We start from the raw sequence: 22,909 nt of genomic DNA, 5'->3' as shown, positions 1-22,909 counted from the left end.
AGAGGCAAGAAGGCGGCCTGGGAAAGTTGCGCGAAGAGACCAATGAGCAGGGTAGTGAGCTTCATTCTGAATCTTAGAGGAGTCCATTGAGCCACATGCTGGGACAGAAAGAGATGATGGTGAATACACAGTCGGAATTGTTGATTTTAATAATCGCCAACTGAATCATCCCTGGGGCATAAAAGATCTCTCGTTTTCAAAGGAACCTCCAAAGAAAGGGAGTCATCCAATAGGGTGTGGATAGTTCCCAGCCTGACCCCTTTGCAACATTAAATCTGTTTAACAGGTTCCAGAACCTTCTTTCTGGAGAGTCGTTGGAGTCAGGGCAGTGTGAGAAGGGTCAGAACCGCAAACTGAAGAGCCTATTTGGGACTTTAGAGAAACTTCCTGGGGAACCCGCACAACGGCTCAATTGGCTAATCCTCACCTTGCAAGCACTCTCATCCCATATGGATGCTGGTTTGTCTCCCGCCTGCTCTACTTCCTGTCCAGTTCTCTGCTTGTGGCCTGGGAAAGCAGCACAAGATGGCCCCAAACATTGGGACTTTGTATCCACATGAAAGATCTGGAAGAAGTTACTAGCTCCTGGCTTCAGATTGGCTTAGTTTCCCCAAGATTTATTTATTTATTCCAAAGGCAGAATCAGAGAGAGAGAGAGAGATGGAGAGAGAAAGATATGTCTTCCATTTGCATTTTCTCACCCCAAATGGTCACAATGGCCAGAACCAGGCCAAGCCAAAGCCATGAGCCTGAGTACAGAGGCCCAAGCACTTGGGTCATCTTGTACTGCTTTTCCAGGTGCATCAGCAGGGGCTGGATCTGAAATACTGCAGCCGGGACTCTAACCGGTGCTCATATGAGATGCCTGCATTACAGGCAGTGTACATTACATCATAATGCTGCCTCCCCTGCCCCCCAAGCCGGTGGTCTTAACTAATGGCCTTGTTGAGGGCAAAACAACTGTCCAGCCCACAGAGCAGAGAGAAAGACGCTCAGGCATCCCCCTTGCCCTCAATTCAGTTACCCAAGGTCAACCCAGTGGTCTGAAGATATCAAAAGAATATCCTAGAACTAGATGATTCCTTAGTTTTAAATTATTTTTATTGCAATGTGGTGCAAAATTTTTTGTTGTTATTAGCTATTGTTGTTAATCTCTTTCTTTGCCTAATTCTGAGTTAAATTTGATGTAGACGTAGGAAACAAACGTCAAATACATAAGCATGTACAGGAAAGAAACAGCATCTTTGGAGTTCCTTCCAACCCATCGTTGCTGCAGCACAGGTTTGGAGTGAATACCCCACTGGTAACGTGGGAAGGTGAAACTGGCCGTTCATTTCTGCTGGCTCTGAGAGGCAGCATGGGACAGGGATTCTCCCATGATCTGTTCTATTCCAGTAATTAAAAAGCCAGCCACAGGATGCACACATTTGGTACAGTGATTAAAACATCGTTTAGAACACCTGCATCCCAGATCCCAGTGTCTGAGCTGAAGTCCCAGCTCTACCCCCAAGTCCGGCTTCCTGTTGACCCACACCCTGGGAGGTAGCAGGTGATGGCTCCAATCCCTGGAGTGCTGCCCAGATGGGCGACTGGATTGAGTTCCAGGATTCTGACTACCACCTGACCCAGCCCCAGCTGTTGTGGACATTTGAGGAGTAAGCTGGTGAATGAGAACTCCTTCTCTTCCTCTCCTTCCCTCTTGCAAATAAATAAAAATTTTAAAATAAAATTTCCCATTCCTGTGGTAAAATACAATTTGCCATTATCTTTCAAACTTTTGCCTCTTCCTATCCTGACCCCAGGAATCCTCCACCATGAGAAATTTTATAACACTTAAAAATACAGCATACACCCAACAACATATCGTTGATACTATTTGGAGGGACAGTTAACTAAAGAGAAAAATATTTGTAAATGTTTGCAAGAGGGAACAGATACACACAGCCTGTCATCTTTCACAGCCCATGCGCCAAAACCCATGCAAAGCTGACTGCTCTTCCTGCTCCAGCTCAGACAGACATGCGCAGAACACCTGAGCTACCACTAGCTACTGCGTGATCGAGCTGGGAGTCAGTGCTTCAGCTGAAATTCAGGAAGGCAGGACAACACAGCCAGCATAGGGAAAGTCAGACTTAGGGAAATGCTTTTTGAATGAATACATCATTCAAACTGTAAAGCAACGTGGTAAAGTCGGAAAGAAAACCACACCGGGTCATTAGCAGGACCAAAAGGACAATGTTGAGATGCGTGGCTGTGAATAAGACTGCTGCTTAGGAAGCAGCTGTTCCAGTCACACCACCGAGGGTAGAAACCCAATAGACACAGCTGGGCAGAGCCAGATCTTGGGGGTTGGATGCGAACAGAATATGGGACCCACTTTAGGACAAATAAAACAAACACAAAATCGTGCATGAGTGTGAAGCCTTATTTAGAAGCAACCTGAGCACGTAAAGGGTTCTAGGGATAACAGTACCTCTTCCGCCAAAGTGAACGCAAAACTCAGTGCAAAGCAAGGGCCACTGCTCTGCAGTGGGAAATCCTGGCTGTATGGCTTTGAACAAACTCATTCTTCTTTCCCTCTCACCCAGCCCCAAGACTCTGCCTTTCCTTTCCTAAAAGGAAGACACTTTCTAAGTTTTTGTGAAAAGAAAATATAATAGGAAGAACACCTTGATCACTTCCTGATATGTCTTTAAAACAATCACTCCTTAAAGTGTACATAATGCTTTTTCTGTTTCATATGTCTGTGTATGTGTGTGTGTGTATTTCCAATCATATGTATCTGTTTCACAATAAACACTGTATTAAGTAAGTCTGTAAATATGTTAGTGAGGCCAATTTTTCCAGTATTTATAATTATTTTTTCCACTTGTTAGGAAACTTTTGTTATGTATTTTTCTGCTAATAGTACTTAAAACTGCAACTTCTAAATGCGAAATAAATAAAAAGCAAATATTTATAGGAAAAAACCCCAATAAACACTGGTAACAAAAGAGCAGGATGGACTGAGAAAGGGAAGATCTTGAATGGCAACATGTGCATTTGCATGGCCTTGTATCTCACACGGCTGTGCGGGAGCTCCTGCTATACACCCCTGCTATACACCCCTGCTATACACCCCTGCTATACACCCCTGCTACACACCCCTGCTATACACCCCTGTTATACACGCCTGCTATACACCCCTGTTATACACCCCTGCTATACACCCCTGCTATACACCCCTGTTATACACGCCTGCTATACACCCCTGTTATACACCCCTGTTATACACGCCTGCTATACACCCCTGCTATACACCCCTGTTATACACCCCTGCTATACACCCCTGCTATACACCCGTTATACACCCCTGCTATACACCCCTGTTATACACGCCTGCTATACACCCCTGCTATACACCCCTGTTATACACGCCTGCTATACACCCCTGCTATACACCCGTTATACACGCCTGCTATACACCCCTGCTATACACCCCTGTTATACACCCCTGCTATACACCCCAGCTATACACCCCTGTTATACACCCCTGCTATACACCCCTGCTACACACCCCTGCTATACACCCGTTATACACCCCTGCTATACACCCCTGCTATACACCCCTGCTATACACGCCTGCTATACACCCGTTATACACTCCTGCTATACACGCCTGCTATTACACCCCTGTTATACACCCGTTATACACCCCTGCTATACACCCCTGCTATACACCCCTGCTATACACCCGTTATACACGCCTGCTATACACCCCTGCTACACACTCCTGCTATACACCCGTTATACACTCCTGCTATACACGCCTGCTATTACACCCCTGTTATACACCCCTGCTATACACCCCTGCTATACACCCGTTATACACCCCTGCTATACACCCGTTATACATGCCTGCTATACACCCCTGCTATACACCCCTGCTATACACCCCTGCTATACACCCGTTATACACGCCTGCTATACACCCCTGCTATACACCCCTGCTATACACCCCTGTTATACACCCCTGCTATACACCCCTGCTATACACCCCTGTTATACACCCCTGTTATACACCCCTGCTACACACCCCTGCTATACACCCCTGTTATACACCCCTGCTATACACCCCTGCTATACACCCGTTATACACCCCTGCTATACACCCCTGTTATACACGCCTGCTATACACCCCTGCTATACACCCCTGTTATACACCCCTGCTATACACCCCTGCTATACACCCCGCTATACACCCGTTATACACTCCTGCTATACACCCCTGTTATACACCCCTGCTATACACCCCTGCTATACACCCCTGTTATACACCCCTGCTATACACCCCTGCTATATACCCCTGTTATACACCCCTGCTATACACCCCTGCTACACACCCCTGCTATACACCCGTTATACACCCCTGCTATACACCCCTGCTATACACCCCTGCTATACACGCCTGCTATACATCCGTTATACACTCCTGCTATACACGCCTGCTATTACACCCCTGTTATACACCCGTTATACACCCCTGCTATACACCCCTGCTATACACCCGTTATACATGCCTGCTATACACCCCTGCTATACACCCCTGCTATACACCCCTGCTATACACCCGTTATACACGCCTGCTATACACCCCTGCTATACACCCCTGCTATACACCCCTGTTATACACCCCTGCTATACACCCCTGCTATACACCCCTGTTATACACCCCTGTTATACACACCTGCTATACACCCCTGCTACACACCCCTGCTACACACCCCTGCTATACACCCCTGTTATACACGCCTGCTATACACCCCTGCTATACACCCCTGCTACACACCCCTGCTACATACCCCTGTTATACACCCCTGTTATACATGCCTGCTATACACCAAAGCTTCTTCCAGGTCTCCCAAGTGGTACAGGGTCCCAAGGCTTTGGGCTGTCCTCAACTGTTTTTCCAGGCCACAAGCAGGGAACTGGTTGGGAAGCAGGGCCGCCGGGATTAGAACCGGTGCCTATATGAGATCCCGGCACAGCATGCGTAAGGCGAGAACTTTAGCCACTAGGCTACTGTACCTACCCCTGATTTACTTGTTGATGTGGGAGCGATGCACAGGCTTCAGATATAATCAGGTCAAGACTCTGCCCCATCACAAAGCTAATGGAACAAGCTTGTCCAAATTTGTCGACTCTACGGTCTGCACAGGAATGGTAAAGTACCTATGCTGGCAGGCACTTTGAATTGAAACAATCTAGTAATTTGTCTGGTTCTGGGTCACATTCTGGATGTACATTTTATCTCCTACTTTTTAGAAAACTATGCTGAAATTTAGTGAATCAAAAGTCCTCGAGCTGCTCTTGTTCACATCTCTCACAAATGTCTCATACGTTAGTTTTCAGAAGACTGGCCCAAACTGAGAGCCAACCACTCAGGGTTGGTCTAGAAAATGCCTTTGACACCTGAAAGACTCAGATTCTCACTCGGCCTTGGCCGTCACACTCCTTGGACTGCGTGTCCTAAGGGTCCTCAGTCTCCTGGCTGACGTTTTTAGAACTTGCAGCTGTGTGTTATCTGCTCCTGCTGTTCGGTCAACTTCAAGTGTTCCTTATCTTTTTATAACCAGTTCTGTTGGCTGTTATCCGGATCTCTTGTAGCACCTTGTCTGTTGCACTATTTTATGGCCCTCCACCCTCTTCCCTGGCAATCAAAAGGGTACCATAATTACTCTGTTGGATATGTTTTTTTAATTAGACTGCTTCACACGTTGACTTGTGCTTGTGAAAAATGTTACCAACGGTTTTTCTTAAAGTTGTCTTTTTACACAATTTCTTGAACTAAGCACCAAGTAAGGACTCTGAGCACCCTCCTCTCACTAAACCATCACCCGTCCCTCCACGTTCCATGGCTGAATAATTAGTTATTGTTTACTCAGTCTGCAAAGATGAATCATGTCTATTCTTTTAGCTTGGCAGTTTGTTCTTGTCATTTTTTACTTTAACTTTACCATTCTTTCTATTCTGGCCCTTATCTCTTTGGCTCCGTAGTCACTAAAATCACCAGTCCCAGATTTAATCACGGGTGAACAGGAGGTGCTAGAAAACACAATAGACTTTGAGTCAAGAGGGGTGACTCTGCGAGCAGCTGTGCCACGAACTGCTGAGACTTTGCTAAGACAGTTAACTGTTCTGCACAGATTCTTGGAACAGAGAAGACACGTGCTTTCCTCAAGCATTGGCACTCAGGTCACCTCCCCCTCTAAAGTACCTGTCCTTCCATCTACATTCCAGACCACCAAGCAAGAAGCGGCTTTTATTTTATTTCAATATTGGACTCTAAGTGTTTGCCAAATGATTGCCTTCAGAGAACTGAGCTTAAACCCAACAGGAAAAAGAAAAAAAAATAGATGGTGAATCAGAGTCACTAATCCAACTCTTGTCTTTGTGCTTTTAAAAAATATTAGGCATGAAAACATAATTTATAATTTAAAAGAAAAAATGACCATTCTTTGCTCCACTTATGTGTCTAAATTTCTTTAAAAATAAAAGAGGTATGATGGTAGAGGAGGATGCTTGTAAAGAGAATTTAGAATCCTCATTGTACTCAGAAAGAATGAGGAAGTCAACAGCCAGATGGACTGTGTTATGGAAAGGCAAAAACAAATTCCAATGGAAAGTTTGAAGAACCCCTTGGTCCTTCCTGATCTTCATCAGGTGTTTCGGCCTTCAGTCAATTCCCTTTCTAGCTGCCCTTTTGCTCAGAGCTGATTCTCCATCACAATAGAGCCCAGGATTTCCAGAAACCCCTTCTAGGGTCTGGGCAGGTAGCCTAAGACAGGACTTACCTGCAACTCAAATCCCGCATTACCAGATGCTGACAGCCCGGGAAAGGCTCAGTGAGCCACCAGGACACACAGTAAGGAGCCCAGAGAAATACACTGACCAACAACACACACACACAGCCCTGGATGAACAGCCCCCCTTCCCCACCCCACAATTAGGTCAACTGAAGTGCAAAGGAGGGCTCACCTTCACTTTGAAAACAATCTAGATTAAAACTGTATAGAGGCCACATGTGTCCTGTGGAGTGGCTTCCTCCGGTGTGTCAGTGCAGGACAGTGAACAGAGGGGCCGGTGCACTTGTTCATGGCCTTCTCCAAGCTCCAGCCTCATTTCTGGGCTGGTATCAGCTCCCCGTCCTAATGAGCTGTCCTGGCGCTCTTCCGGAGCCATCCTCTGAACTTCCCCTGCCTGCAAGCTCCCTTCCCCATCATGACCGGAATGCCTCGATTCAAAGTTCTTCCTTTGCCCCTGTCAAGCTCAGGGTAGAAGCAGGATTCTCCTCTTCATCTCCCCAGCATCCTTCATGAACCTGACTTCACATCTTGTTTACCATGCTTCACGCTTCTTGCGTCCCTCCTACATCATGAAGTCCTGCAGTGCTGAACTGTCCATGTGTTTCCAAACACAGAGAGCTCCCTCATCCACTTGGACCTCTTGGTTAGTCCTCCTTATACCCACATGGCAGATGGATAAGTGGGACAGATACAAATCTGCAATCTTTAAAACTTAGTTCATTAAAAAAAATGAATAGGAAAAGAGCAGCCATTTGGCCCAGAGGTTACTATACCAATCTGGGGACAAGGAGGGCACTGGTATTATGATGCAGCAGATTAAAATCCCACCTGCAACTATGGCATCCCATCTGAGCATCAGCTCATGTTAACTGCCCCACCTCTGATCCATCTCCCTGCTGATGCACCCGGGAAAGCAGTAGCAGATGGCCAGTGCTTGCACTCCTGCCACCCAAGTAGGAGACCCAGATGGGGCTCCAGGATCCTGGATTCCTGCTACCCTAGCCCCAGCTGTTGCCCCCAATTTGAGGGATGAATCTACAGGAACAAGACTTCTCTCTTTCTGCCCCTGACTCCTGGCCAAGTTGGCAGCAGTCAGCTTGGATCCCTGAAGATGGGAAATAAAGGAGGAAGAGGTATTTTGAGAGAATAACAAAATCAAGAATTCTTTTTGCAGGGGCTAGCACAGTGGCTCAATCAGCTAACCCTCTGTCTTACAACACTGACATCCCATGTGAGTGCCAGTTCTAATCCCAGCTGCTCCACTTCTGATCCAACTCCCTGCTTATGCAGAGGGTGGTCCTTGGGTCCCTACACCCACGAGGGAGACCCAGAAGAAACCCCTGGGTCCTGGCTTCTTACTGGCTCAGGGAATTCATATTGTGGCCATTTGGAGAGTGAACCAATAGATGGAAGATCTCGCTCCCTCTCCCTCTCTCTCCTTTTCTCTGTAGCTCTGCCTTTCCAATGAAAAAATAATTCTTTTGGTACAAGTTGAATTTGTCATGTCAGTTCATCAGCCAGACCCACATGAGTGTCGGGAACCCATTTACTGGTGACATCAGTGCTTCCTGTCACAGTCTGAGTGAGCAGGAAGCTGCAGTTGGGAACCGGAGGACAGGTATTGCACTTGGGTAAGGTCATGTGGGCTACAGGATTTTCAACCACTGAACTTGAATCCCAGCCCATGTCTCACTTTTTAAAGCTCAACTCCGTTACTGAGACCAAGTTTCCAACACATGAACCTGTGGAAGTTAAACCATATCCAACCCATAGCACATGAAGATTGTGTTAGAAAGATGCAATGTAGAAGTCTCTTACAATTCAGGGATCACACAAGTGATCACTATCAACAGTTGGTGTGTGTGCTTTTTTACATTCTTATGAAGAAGGTACAGGCAGGTACAGGTTGTGATAGTTATAACCTATGTGTCTTTCATCCTCAGACATGCCCTTTTTCAATGTGTATCCACACTTCCTCTCTCCTTATTCATAATAGGAGGCATCCATTGTTCCAGGACAAGGCAGTTCAAGCAAGAACTAAAAGATCAAGCAAATTTCAAGACAGGGATTCACAAACTTTTGAATTCCTAATCAGAATGAAACCATGAGAGAAAAGCTCTGAGCTTGAATCACTGACATTCTAAGGACCCAAGACTTAAAGTTATCAGCTTGGTGGGGAGGATGCCAGTGGGCGGATGCACTTGCTTTGCTACAAAAGAGGATTTGCAGCAGTACCTGGAGCTGGACTGGAGCCAGCAGAAAGCAAGAATGAGAGCAGGTGAGTGTTTCCCGGAAGTGATAGGAGCCTTGGCCATCCCGGACTGGTCTATGGGGAAGGGACCAAGAATGCCAGAAGCCATGCCACTCCAGGAAGCCTGTGCTGGGTCTATGCTCTGTTCTCCTGAGACTGGTCTTCTGGCTCTAGTCAAACATACCCAGTGTGATCCTGCCTCTGTATATTTCTGGCCACTCTTGGCTCTGCTACCACTTGTCCGTGACTCCCTCATGGCACCTTATCCGAGACTGGTACCTGGTGGCCTGGCCCTCCCTTTCCTCTTCCAACAGGGTTTTCTAAAATATACACCTGATATCCTATATAGTGCATCAACTTATTCTTTGGTTGTTTGTCTCTTTCTGCTAGCAAGTAAACTCGAGAAGTCAGGATTTCTTATTCCTGCCATTGTGTCCTTACTGCTTTGTTCACTGCTGTGTTTCTACAGCCTAGGACAATGCATACTTAAAGTGCACACAAGTTATGGAGAACAGCCGCTCCTTGGACATGACAGAGAAAGAGAAGGAGGGAACAGTCAAGGTAATTGAAGAAGGCTCTGCATCTGCTAACTTCTCCCAGAACTGACTCACAGTAAGCTTGTGTCATTAGGCAGAAAGGAAGCGTGACGCTCAATTCAAGAGTAAGAAAAACTCTGTGCTTTATACTTGGGTTTGGAGCATGTGAAGAGACTTGCCTGTTACCAAAATGTTAATGTTTACATATGTGTATTTTTTTGAAAGGTTTTTTTCAAGATTTGTTTATTTTTCTTGGAAAGGCAGGTATACGGAGGGGAAGATCTTATGTCAGATGGTTCACTCCCCAAGCAGCCGCAACAACTGGAGCGGAGCCAATCTGAAGCCAGGAGCCAGGAGCATCTTCTAGATTTTCCACAGGGGTGCAAGGTCCTAAAACTTTGGGCCATCCTTGACTGCATTGTTTTAAAGTTCCCAATGTCCACTTTTCAGGCTGTTGCTGTCTTTCACTTTCAACTCTCTCATCCTAAAGATGTTGATCGTAACGTTCAAAGTGACCTATGGGTTATCTTGTCAAACTCCTGGCAGACTGGCTTTAGAAGACGGAAGTTCCTGGGTCCCAACCCAGAATGACAACCCAAGGAACTTGTGTTATTTAAGGTCGTAGTTGGCTCCAGCTGCTGTAACAATATCCCACAGACAGATGGTCCACGAACACCAGCAATGTATTTAGCACAACTTGGAGATTGGCAAGTCTCAGGTCAGAGCACTGATGAACTGAATGTCTGATGAGGGCCTGCCTGGCCCAAAACAGTGCATTCTCACTGTGTAGTCTAGTGGTAGAACACAAGCTCAAAGTCCGTTGGACCTGTCTTATAAGGACATTATATTAGTTCATTTTGCATCATTATAGCTGCTGTTGATCATTTTCAAAAGAAACAGACTCTGTATCATCCAGAACCCTGACGTGTCAAGCACGTGGTCCCTGGCTCCTCTCAGCCCCGCTGAGTGCCTCATGCCAGACGGAGTCACCATGGAACTGGAAAGGGGACTTCAGGGAGGTGTTGACCTCCCTCTGAACAACCCCAGCCCGCCAAGGCCTGGTGTAGCCCCTTCCACCGGCAGTGCCCTGTGGCACAGTTACACAGCAAAGACCTTGCCTCCAACCACCTGTGCCTTAGGGGTTAGGGTTTCCGCAAGGGAATGCTGGGTAAGCGCACACATTCAGACCACAGCATTTAATACGCAGCAGCAATACTCGGGGTCCAGTCAGGTGAACAGACATCACAGGAGGTGTTTCACCAAACAGAATTTAATCCTGGGAATTGGCTACACACCTGCGGGAGAGTCAAAGAGGAAGAGGGAGAGACCCAGACACAGCATCAGCAAGTAGCAGCTCCCCCGTCAGTGAGAAGACACACACCACCTCCCACCAATGTGGGATGGGAACGTCCTTAACTCTCCCAAGACATGTACGTATGTAAACTTCAGTATGCTTTCAAAAATTCTGAATTTCAGCATCAACCAGAGTTTCGACCTTCTCCATTCATCACTGTTAGGAGCTAGCCCTTGCCGCAGGTTGGGATAGTGGGTCTGTGGGGTAGCTGCCCCCACCTTCACTTCCTTCCTCCTTTCTCTTCCTCTCTGTCTTCTTGTCGCTCTTTTACACATAGATTTCCCTTTTTTGTTTTTAAGTAAAAACTGTGTGTGTGTGTGTGTGTGTGAGAAAGAGAGAGAGAGAGAACATGTTAAGGGGTTTTCCAGTATTTACTTAATGAAAAAAAAAAAGGATTCAAGTTTTTCTCCAACTTTTAATGAAAGCCAAATGTTAGAAATGGTAATTAAATATTTACATTGAAGTGGATTGCGAGCTCTGCAATGTAGCCGAGCTTGGCAACGTCTGAGAAATCAGAATGAGCCACACACACTGGCTTTTGCTCTCCCCTCCCCACTAAAATGCCATAGTGGCCAGAAAGCAAATCCATCCCACATGCCACCCTGGTTTCAGATCAAATAAATTCAGCACACAAAGCACTGCCAGACAGCACAGGATCACTGTGCCACAGGACATTGGCCGTGATCAGAGGCACAAGAGGGCTTTGGGCAATAGGGAGGTAATTGGTGTTTATGCGATGTCTGTTCCCTGAGCCTGCACCAAGCTCTCCTTCATGTGGGGACACACCACACAAGCGCACCATTACACAGGGCTCAGTCCCCGTGTCACTGATGTGTTTCCAAAACTAAACAGAAAGGGAAAGGGGTCAGTCAGTGGTGTGCCCACCTTGGAGCACCAGTTTTGGTCCTGGCTGCTCTGCTTCCCGTTCAGCTCCCTGCTAATACACCTGGTACTGCAGAGGATGCCACAAGTACTGGGGTATGGGCCATCCACATGGGAGATGCAGCATCACACCCCTGCCCCGGCCTCGCCCCAGGATGCGGCAGCCATGTGGGCAGTGTACCAGCAGATCCACTCTGCCTTTCAAATAATTAACTCTTAACAAAAGGAGGAGAAGATACTTCCGTAGCTCATTTCTTGCTAAATGACTTCGTGTGAAAGATGCTCCCAGACCACAGAAAGCACTGTTTCCTACTGTCCCGAGTGAGTGAACTACTCTGCTCCAAAACTGTATCATGTTGGAAAGTTTCCATGCCCACTAACACCACAAATGTCTGGAAAATATCCTTGGAACCTCCACATAACCCTTCGCAATCTTGTGATGTCTTCTAAAGCAGATCAAGAAACGGCCAATGAGCAAACCTTGTGGATGTGTCCCCTGCCCACCCTGCTTTGTTTAAAAGAGAGCTGTGCCAAGAAATAAGTCTTCTCACAGTACTCCGGAACTCACAGGGTGTTTGGAAACTGCCAAGCACAGCAGCACAGAGAATGATGACGCGTCGTGGGGGAGCTGTCTACGTGGTGTGAGTGAAGTCTCGGATCCACACCAGGGAACTTGGAGTGGGTGCTGGGCTGCAGTATTGGTCAAAGGCATTCACACACACTCCGTCCCAGGGACGCTAAAGGACAGCATGATTAGGAATCACTGGCTTTTGAGAACGAAATGACTGGTCTTCAAAACTCCAAGTTTCTACTGTTAGGGAATTATCTTTGTAGCTCACTAACTTATAGTACCTTCCTTAGCCAAATAACTTTCATATTGTGTGTCAGAGTCAGACACCCAGGACTGCTACTTATTTCCTTTGTAAATATTTATTTCATTTATTTGAAGGGAAAATGACAGAAAAAGAGGGAGAAACAGAGCTCTCCCATCCACTGGTTCATTTCCTAAGTGGCTGCAATGGCCAGAGCTATGCCAGGCCAAAGCCAGGAGCTGGCAGTTCCATCCAGGTCTCCCATGTGCGTGGCAGGTGTTCATCTTTGAGCCATCACCTGGTGCTTTCCCAGGCACATTGCTAGAATACTGCATCAGAAGCAAAGCAAGGGGGACTCACAGTGGGGTTTCAATATGGGATGCTAGCCTCAGTGGTTTATCCCACTGTGCCACAAGCCTGGCCGCTAGCTTTAGTTTTCAATCCTCAAATACGATTTCCATCATGGTTGTAATTTATACTCATGATAGGAAGGACAGCCAAACCTCAAAATATCATCACGTTAGTAAATCCTGAAATTCCCACAGCAATTCATGGCCGGAGCTAGGACCAAGACTAGAGCTAGGTTAACTAAGAAGTTGAGAAAGAGATGCTTTAATCATACAATGAAAACGGCTGTGTTGTAGGTCAACATTTAATCAATGTAACCTAGTGTAAAGGAGTGACTTCGGCAGACAGAAGTCTGTGGGTTCAATTTCATTTTCACAGGTGACTACGCAACAGTGCAAATCCTGTTGTATTTACAACCATGTCATTTGACTGGGCATAATGATAATCCACCTTGCAGAAATTATAAATCCTTTGCAGGATTAGGATAATTCATATAACCTATCTAGCACACGTCAGGTGCTCAACCAACAGTAACTACTTTTTCAAATAATTCCTGTGGAAACAGGGAGCCTGGTGCATGGCATACAAAAGATACTTAATAAAATCAATCAACTGCTTCTTAATATTATTTTGAACTACTTGCTTACATCTTGTTGGATTCTACCATTTAGATATAGTTAAACTTATGATGAATTGCAAGAATAAACCATATTAAAAGGAACAGAGTATCATGTAAATGCAGAAAAATACAATGAGAAAAACACAACGTGAGCTCTGAGCAAACTGAGTTTATGTGACAGAGCTTAAACCAGTTGTCCCCTTGCTTGTGACAAGACAGGAGGCACAGCTCATCACCAAAACCAACATGCTGGCAAAAACTTTCATCTGGATGCAAAAGAACCGCAAGAGAGGACCAAAGGCTGTGGCTCCCAGGAGGCAGAGGGCCAGTGAGGAGAGTGACAGGGAGACTCAGAATGAGAGAGAGGTGGGGACCAGCACTGCAACACCCATTGCTGAGCTGTGGCTTATGACGCCAGCACCCCGCATCAAACAGTACCTAGCTGCTTGAGTCCTGGCTGATTTGCTTTTGAGCAAGCTTTCTCTAGCCCCCTCCCACCCATCAAAGAATAAAAATTACAGTCACACAAATGAATGCACAGTTTCTTGGATTATTAAGAACTGAACAGCCAGTACCCATGACCCAGGTCAAGAAATGGACCATTTCCTACAATCCTGAAGCATCTCCACAAGCCCCTTGCCAATTTCAGCATCCTCGCTCTTCCCAAAGTAACCTCAAACCCACCTAGCATGGACAATCCTCCCGTCTCCCCAGCTTTATCAGATAACGATGCATCTTGGACCACCCTGGGTGAGATTTTCCCTTTCAAAAAGTATTGCTATATCTTAGGTCACTTTTACTTTAGAGACTTCTCCATCTGTTCGCTCCTTTGCAATTTGTCTCTTGAGGACCTCGGGGCATTTAGCCTGTAGAGTTCCTCAGAGTCCAGGTTTGCTAATTGCATGCCCATGAAGCAGTTCAGTGCTTCCTCTGTCCTCTGTGTCCTGCAAACCGGCAGGCCGATCTAGAAGATAAATCAAACCCAAGTTCACTGCCTTTTTCTAAGTCTACAGGGGGTGTCTATTCTTTCACCAAGACATGCAGGATGCACCTCTTGTAATGATATTGATGCTTGGTACCTCTAGCTGTACATTTATCAGGATTACTAAAGTGTGGTATTCTAGTTCTGTAACATTTCTTGGCTAAAATACTTTTTAAAAAATAGACTCCTTTTTCTATACTACTTAGCTGTGTGATTCCTACAGGAAGACAGAATTGGTTGATTCTTTCCATTTACCTACCAGTTTTCACATTATATTGATTTTCTATCTTTCTCCAAATGTGACTGATTAGTTTACTTTTGTATATTACTATTTATGCATGTTTGGTGGTCCTGACTGCTTTATCTATCAGGCTTTTCCTAGGTACATGGAGTGACTCACATGGTCTTGTAGATGCCACATATTACCAGGCAGGTACAAATGGAGCAGCACTTTCTTGGTTCTATCAGAAATTTGGAGCTACATACAGTTGCTAACCCTTGATAACATTACCTTAACAAAAACCTCGAATCACAAACCTGGCCTTCAACTTTACACCACACAAAATGACAACGATTTTAGATCTGGAAAACACATAAAACCATTCAACCTATAAATCTGCCCTCCCCCCGCCTGTGAGTTGTGGCAATCTTCGTATTTCTAACACAAGCCATCCAGCCAGCAGAGGGAGTATGAGTTAACTGACAAATCCAGCTGTCCAAGTTCTGTTTTCCTACTGGGGAAGTTCCTGATAATGTTTTGGAGAGAAGGATGATACCAAGAATAAGACAGGACATATCTGTGCTATTTGGTTGTCTCTGAGCTGCAAAGGACCTCCCTGATTCTTAACAGCAGTTAGGAGAAGGGGCCCCGGTTCTCCTGGATTGTTCAGATTCTTCTTTGCTCAGAATTCCATATGTGGTTGTCCACAGCCTGATTGATTGCTCACATGGAGGACTGGGAAGGAGGAAGATTTGATTATCGCCTTTTGTAAAAAAAAAAAATTCTTAAATAAAGATATGTAGAGGCGGTACAAACTCCCTAATGTCACATCAGTTCAAGGGTGGAGTCAAAATCTAACACTCATAGTTCAACTCCCATTCATAGGGGACCTTAATTAACAACAACTCCTTTAAAAGGAGCCGACATCACAAAAGCATTTTGTGCTCTTTCTACTCGTCTTTCCCTAAAAGGTCCAGCCAAGGCCAGGACAAGAGCTTGGGAATACAGCACCCCTGAGCAGGCCCTGGTTCCTTTGCAAATTTTCCTCTGGGGTCGGTGCTTTAATTTCCAATCAGTCTGAGTCAATAACGTATGGTTGTCAATGCCATTGTTGACTCTCACAATTTCTTGTCTCGACTGCACAACTCTTCCAGCCCAGGGCTTGAGGTCAGTGGCAGGGGTTTTGATTTGAGGCTTTCTCTGTTTCCACAATAGGACAAGTCAATATCTGTCCTGTATCAGTGAATTCTGGACTAAAGCTGATCTATCAAGGGTTGCAAATGAAGGATGGAAAGCAGGCTCTGTGGAAGTCTCCACTGCTCTTCCATTTCATTGAATCCACAGACTCCCGCTTGCTCCCCACAGAGCTCCCGGTTGAGCTGAATAAGAAAGAAAACTCGCATGCGAAGAATGGAATGCCCTGACAATATTTTTAGGCTGCGAAGTATACCGGATTCCATTCACGGAGTCCTGCAGGAGGTTTGGCCCATCTTCACAGAGCATGCCACAACTCCTGCTTCTTGCAACAGATATGCGAATTTCTCAAGGACTGACAGTAATTAAAGTCAAAACAAACCAGGAGCTCCTTGCAAAGGACCTTTAAGGCAGGCTTTCCCTTTGACTTTTGTTGATACCTGCTTTGGGAGACAGGATGAAAAACCACTGTTAGAAAGTTCAAACCTTCTTCCATTTGAATTCTGTTCTGTTTTGGAGATCACAGGACTACCACCATCCTCCCGAGAAGATAAGGAGGAACTTAAGAAACATTTTTTTAACAATTCATCATCATTTTTAAAAGAAAATTAATGTAAGAAAGAAATATTGTTTCTGAAAAATTTCCCATGGAGACAAAGGAGTTCCCTGATGAGGATTCCTTTAGTGGTGGAGCTTGCTTTCATCAAAACCCAAAGGGTGCAGATTTCCATTCGCCTTTTTATACTGCCAGTCTAATTGCTGTGTCCCGCACTGACAGACAGAAGAGTGTCTGTCCTCACACTGCTCTTTCCCAGGCCAGAAGCCTTCACCTCAGAGGGGATTTGACATACCCATTCCTGCTGGACTCATTTAGCTGAGCACAGAGTTAATGAAGTCAAAATCATTGTTTCAGTCTTAATCTCAACTTGCCCTCCTATGTGTTCACTGAGCATGCTGTGATTGCATTATAAATCCAATAGTCAGCAGGAGAAAAGGTAGGTTAGTGTCTGGATGGAGACAGATTCAGTGCCCTAAAATCCTACTTCAGGTATCAAGTAGCTGTGTGAACATAGGAGGATGAATGACTTTGCTTGGTCCATTTTGTCACAGTAAAATAGGGATAGTTGTAGCATCACTCCATAAGGTTCTTACAAGGATTTAATTTAATTTTGAGAACCCACTCTTCCTGACTCCATCCCTGCGGTTGGGTAAGGCTGATTTCATCACCAGTTTTCTAGGAATGGAAGGCTGTTTGGATGTGAATATTCATGTCACTCTAAAATCATATGTTAACATCTAATACATCTAATACAATATCAATGCCATAGTTTCAATAGGTGGACCTTGGGAAGGTGAGTAAGCCAGCAGACTAAAGTCCCTTGTGAATGGAATTGGTGACCACGGACCTTGTTGACCCCTTATGCCATGGGAGAATGGATCGAAGGAACAACCTTAGAGGCAGTGTGAACCCTCATGAGACACAAAGTCTGTGAGAGCCTTGGTCTTGGTCTTCTCAGCCTCCAACACTGGACCAATATATCCCCTTGTTGGTAAGACACTTGCTCACAAGTATTGACACAGCAGCCTGAACAGACAGGGTATTTGGCTTCCATGTAAGTCCAATCAAGCAGTTGACAGAGTGGCACACAAAACAGAACAATAATTCTGCCAAGAACAATTAGAAAAGCAAGAATTCTTAAAAAATAAAATTTGAGGGCCAGGCATGGTAGCCTAGCAGCTAAAGGCCTAGCTTTGCACACGTAGGATCACATATAGGTGCCAGTTTCCTGCTGTGACCTGGGAAAGCAGTCAAGGACAGCCCAAAGCCTTGGGATCCTGCACCCACATGGGAGACCTGGCAGAAGATCTGGGCTCCTGGGTTTGGATTGGCTCAGCTCTGGCCATTTCAGCCACTTGAGGAGTGAATCAATGGATAGAAAGATCTTATTCTCTGTCTCTACTTCTATCTGTACATCTGACTTTCCAATTAAAAATAAACTTTAAAAAAATTTGAATACATCGTAGTCACAAATACACTTGAGATCTAGAAAACAGAGAAACGGCACATAGACTTGAGTCCATATGACAGTTCCTCGAAAAGTCTATAGAAAACACACATGTTGGAAAAACTGCATGCACTTCAAAAATATTCTGCACCAGAGGACAGCAGGAGGCTTGTATTCCAACCCTGGAGACTCCCGGATTCTCACCAAGGACCATCAGGATGGGCATCAAGGGTTGTATCACCAAGGAGACCAGGGGGAATTGGATTGCCCTTGTAGGCCAAGAACTCTGAGGTCATCCACACCCTCTCAGATTTCCCACATGGGATGGAAGAAGCCCAGATCCCTCCTCACAGGATCTAATGTCATCGGAACAGCAACCAGGAGCTCTGAGTGGACCTCAGAATCAGAACAGTAAACTTCCTTCGGGACTTGAGAAGGTAGCTTTCTCTGGTCCTTACTTAGTTCCAACTTTGGATCCCCACCCTTTCTTGCAATCACCATCAGGGTCGCTCCAAGCCCCCCCGCCAAAAAAATTAGATTAGATAGACGGAGACCAATAAGGAAAACTTAGAACCAGACAGGAAAAAGTCAGCTTGGACTCACATTTACATTACTAGGTAGGAAACAAAGATTAGTTACTCCCCACTAAGGTATTGAAGATTTCTCTGCACACCCCTCCCCCCAAAACTGTTCTGCGCCTCAACTGTTGACATATGCCTTGTTAGAGTTATACGCCAGTTTGGACTAGCCTAAAATGCGCCAAGTTCAGTAAAAATAATGCTTCAATACTATAAACTGCTAAATATAAAAATGAAAATAGACACGAAACAGCTGAATAGTACCCTATACCCATTTTGAGGTATTTAGCAGCCAGTTGTGTATAAACTAAAATTGAAATGTCAATGAAGTGGTCACAGGATGTGCATAAGAACTTGTATTTTCTAACATATTGGTTACTCAATACCATGTCAATTAACTCCATAGTGTTGTAAATTGATGTGGATGTTATGTTGTGGCTTTTCGCTGGACAGGATGATATTCTGCCAGCTCTGCCTTCAGACCAGAGATGGTCTCCCCAACAAACTGCTGAATTTATCTGGACAATAAGATGCTGGACTCTATGCATGGTACATGCTTGCAATGAAGGAATCATGACTGGATTTGAACTGTAATACTGCAACAAGGTGGAGGAACCCACCATGGGGGAAGGGTATGGGGAGGGGTTGGGGAAATCCCAGAGACTATGAAATGGTGTCATAAAATGAAATGAAATAAAAAAAAATATTCTGCACCAAAACAAGCTTATCTTTTCATCCTAATTTTCCATCATTTTTTGGAAGCACCTTTTTATTTCTGTGGGTTGATTTTTCATTAGATAATGTGTTTTGTTGTGTTAAAGAACCGGAAATCGAGAAAAGGACTTTCATAGCGATTCAGAAGCCAGCAAAGCTTTGGGGAATCCAAGAGGCTAAAAGCCATGCACAGAACGTGGAGAACTCAGGAAGGTGAGGACGGAGGACACCCTACCAAACCATCCGCACAGCATGCTGAGTTAAATATACCCCAGCCGTGTGCTCACTCAGGCCTGAAACTACACAGGACTAAGAAGTTTAGGGGAACACTCCTGGAAAAGCAGTACTCCAGGAAAGTAGACTGAACTTTTCAGCAGTCTCACGGTGCTGAAGAGAAGTAACTGAAGTTCAGCGCATACCAGTGCAAAGAAGCCTGGTGAAGACAACCTCGAGGAAGATCGGGCATGAATACAGTGAGTATTCAGAAGTTACAGAATAGAAAAACATAACAACATTCAAGAACACAATCAATTCGTTTAATGGTATAATTCATATAGCAGAAAGGAATTTTTAAAAATGACTTTATTTGAATTTTTAATTACTTCATATATTTGAAAGGCAAAATTATAGAAAGAGAGAAGGAGAAACAAACAAAAATGTATTCCATGCACTGGTTCACTTCAAATATGGCCATAACAGCAGGGACGGGGCCAGGCTGAAGCCAGGAACCAGGAACTCCATCTGGGTAGACCACATGGATGGCAAAGGCCCAGGTACTCTGGCCATCTTTTGCTGCTTTCCCTGCACATTAGCAGAGCCCTGGATTGGAAGTGAACAGCTGGGACTTGAACCTGGTGCCCATACAGGCTGTCAACATCATAGGTGATGGCTGAACATACTATGCCACAACGTAAGACCCAGGCTTTGTGAATTGAAAGACAGGTCAATAGAAAATGTCTGGGCCAAACCAAGAAGCTCTCAAGTATGGAAAACAAGAGCATATGTTGGACCTAGAAGTAAAAGTGCTGATTAAGATGCCTGAAAAACATATTGGGCTGCTTGGATTCAAGTTCCAGATCCAATCCTGATTCCACCTTCCTGTTAGTGTATAACCTGAGAAGCCGAGGTGAAGGCTCAGGTAGGTGGGTCACTACCCCCACACAGAATACCTGGATTGAGCTCCCAGTTTCTAATTTTGGCTTGACCTAGCCACAGCCATTAGAGTCTTCTGAAGACTGGCCCAGCAGATGGGATCACTGGCTCTCTCGCTCTGCCTCTCAAATAAGTTAATTAGCTTATTAAGTGGAAAGAACAGAAAATAGGGTATGGAATAAGATGTGTAATTAGAGAATCAGAAAGGTAAAAGATGACACAAATTAAAAACCAGTGATACAATTTTCTTAAAATAATGGCTAAATATTTTCTAAGACTGACAAGCCATGGTATGGTTTGAAGACTGTTCCGAGCAACATTCATGTTGAGGTTAGGTCTCCAGTGCAGCAATGTTAGAAATCAGGGCCTATTAGGAGGTGTTTTGGACATAAGATCAGAACCCTCTTAAGTAGATGAATATCATTCTAGAAGGATTGAGTTAGGTATCACAGGTATTTGGCTTGGTCTGTTCTGCAGTTTCCCACTTGCCTTTGTGTTTTCTGCCGTAAGTTGAAGTAAAATGAGACTCTTCTGAAAAGTCTCGTAGATGCAGGGCCCCATCCTAGCCTCCAAAACCAGGAGACAGACAACCTCTTTTATTTATAAATAGCCCAATTCCAAGCATTCTGTTATAGTAACAGAAAGTAGACAAGACATTAAGCTACACATTCAAGAAGCCTATACATCCCAAACAGAATAACTGTAAGAAACCATACTTCACATCCCTCATGGCAGAACTGCTGAAAATAATTTTAAAAAATACATTGCCTTTCAAGGAACAACAAAAATAGCTCATTTTTCATAGAAATAAAGTCAGGAGAAGATGTAAAAATTCCTCATAAAATGCCCAAAATACTGCCTACAGAGAAAATAGCCTCTTTGTCTTTACATAACAAGAAAAGTTATTCCAGAACAAATGGCAAGGGAACTTAGTGCCATGATTCACATACTGAGAGAAATAATAAGAAAATACAGAAACATGAAAAGTATCCTTAATGCCAACAGTAATGGGTGCAGCTGGCCTCAGAAGGAGGGCTGGAACAAGCACTTAGCAAAAGCTATTCCTCCACTGATGGAACCAAGACCTTGCCAAACAATGTCCACATACAATTTTTAAGCGTTCTAAACATTAATTAAAATCTTCCAATAATCCAAGGAGGATTTAATCTAAGAAAAATGGCTAAATCTTTGTAAGAAGGACAAACACAGTGGCATTTCGGTTTGTGATTCCCTGTTGCTCTGTGCAACGCCACAGTAGCCATGAAAACCAACAACCCTTGGACCACAGTGAGAGTCAACAGCCAAACAGCTATTGGCAGCAGCAGCATGAACATGGAGTTCACCAGAAGCTCCATGCTCAGAGAACTGGCATCTCCTAGACAGTTTCCTAGAAACCCCACTGGCAGGGGTTATCTTTATGTGACGCAGGCCTGACTGTGACCATCACTTTCCACAAATGTACTCATGCAGAAAAAAAAAAAATCCAGTGACAACTGTGGTATAACAGTGCAACTGCCTGAGGCAATAACAGGTGTGGCTGGCAGCTGCACGGAAAGGGAAACCCAGCAAATAAATATTTGAAAAGATGCTCAACATTTGTTGTTGAGGAATTCCAAAATAAAGTACCAGTCAGGTACTAACTACTGCACAGCTACTGCGACAGATACAGTCTAAAAAGCTGACCATGCAAAATGCTGATGGGGACACAGAGCCACAGGAACGCTCATTCATGGAAGGTGGGAATGTGAAATAACAAGGCCACTCCACAAGGAAACCCGGAGATTCCTTACAAAGCTGAACAGATGGTTACCATATCATCCAGCCAGCAACCACATCATCCAAAACATACTCGTATGTATTCATGCAGCTCGCCTGAAGAGTTATGTCTGCAGGAGATCTGCAGGTAAGAGTTTGTGACAGTTTTATTCATAATTACCATAAACTGGAAACAAGCAAAACAAGGGGCTGGGGACTGAATCTCCCTAGTGGTCTGGGTAGGCTGGACACAAGCTCTGTCACGTGTGTTTGTGTCAAGTTCCTCAGAGTTATGAGCACAGGATGCAGAAGGTTTTATGGGTTTGAACATGACTTAGCAAGGAAGAGAGATGCCAAGGCCAGGTCCACAAAATGTGGGGTTTGAACTCTTCGTCATATTTCTTTGGGATTTTCCCAGTTTGCATAAAAGGTTAATAAAACAATAATTTGCAGCCTGATTCTATTCACTGGGTAGTTTCTTTGAAAGGGTTATATGATTCACCTCAGATTTTCAATGAAATTTTAGGTGTAATTGTTGTGTGTTTATTCTACCATGGGAGCAGAGAACACCTGTTTGACATTGCACTTTAGAGGGATGCTGGTTTTATTACTGAAATTTTCCCACAAATTCTTCTTTATCTATTGAAAATATTACATCTGT

Source organism: Ochotona princeps, chromosome 20, assembly GCF_030435755.1.
Source record: "Ochotona princeps isolate mOchPri1 chromosome 20, mOchPri1.hap1, whole genome shotgun sequence".
NCBI classification, from domain to species: domain Eukaryota; kingdom Metazoa; phylum Chordata; class Mammalia; order Lagomorpha; family Ochotonidae; genus Ochotona; species Ochotona princeps.
Note: the sequence above shows the minus strand (reverse complement) of the source record.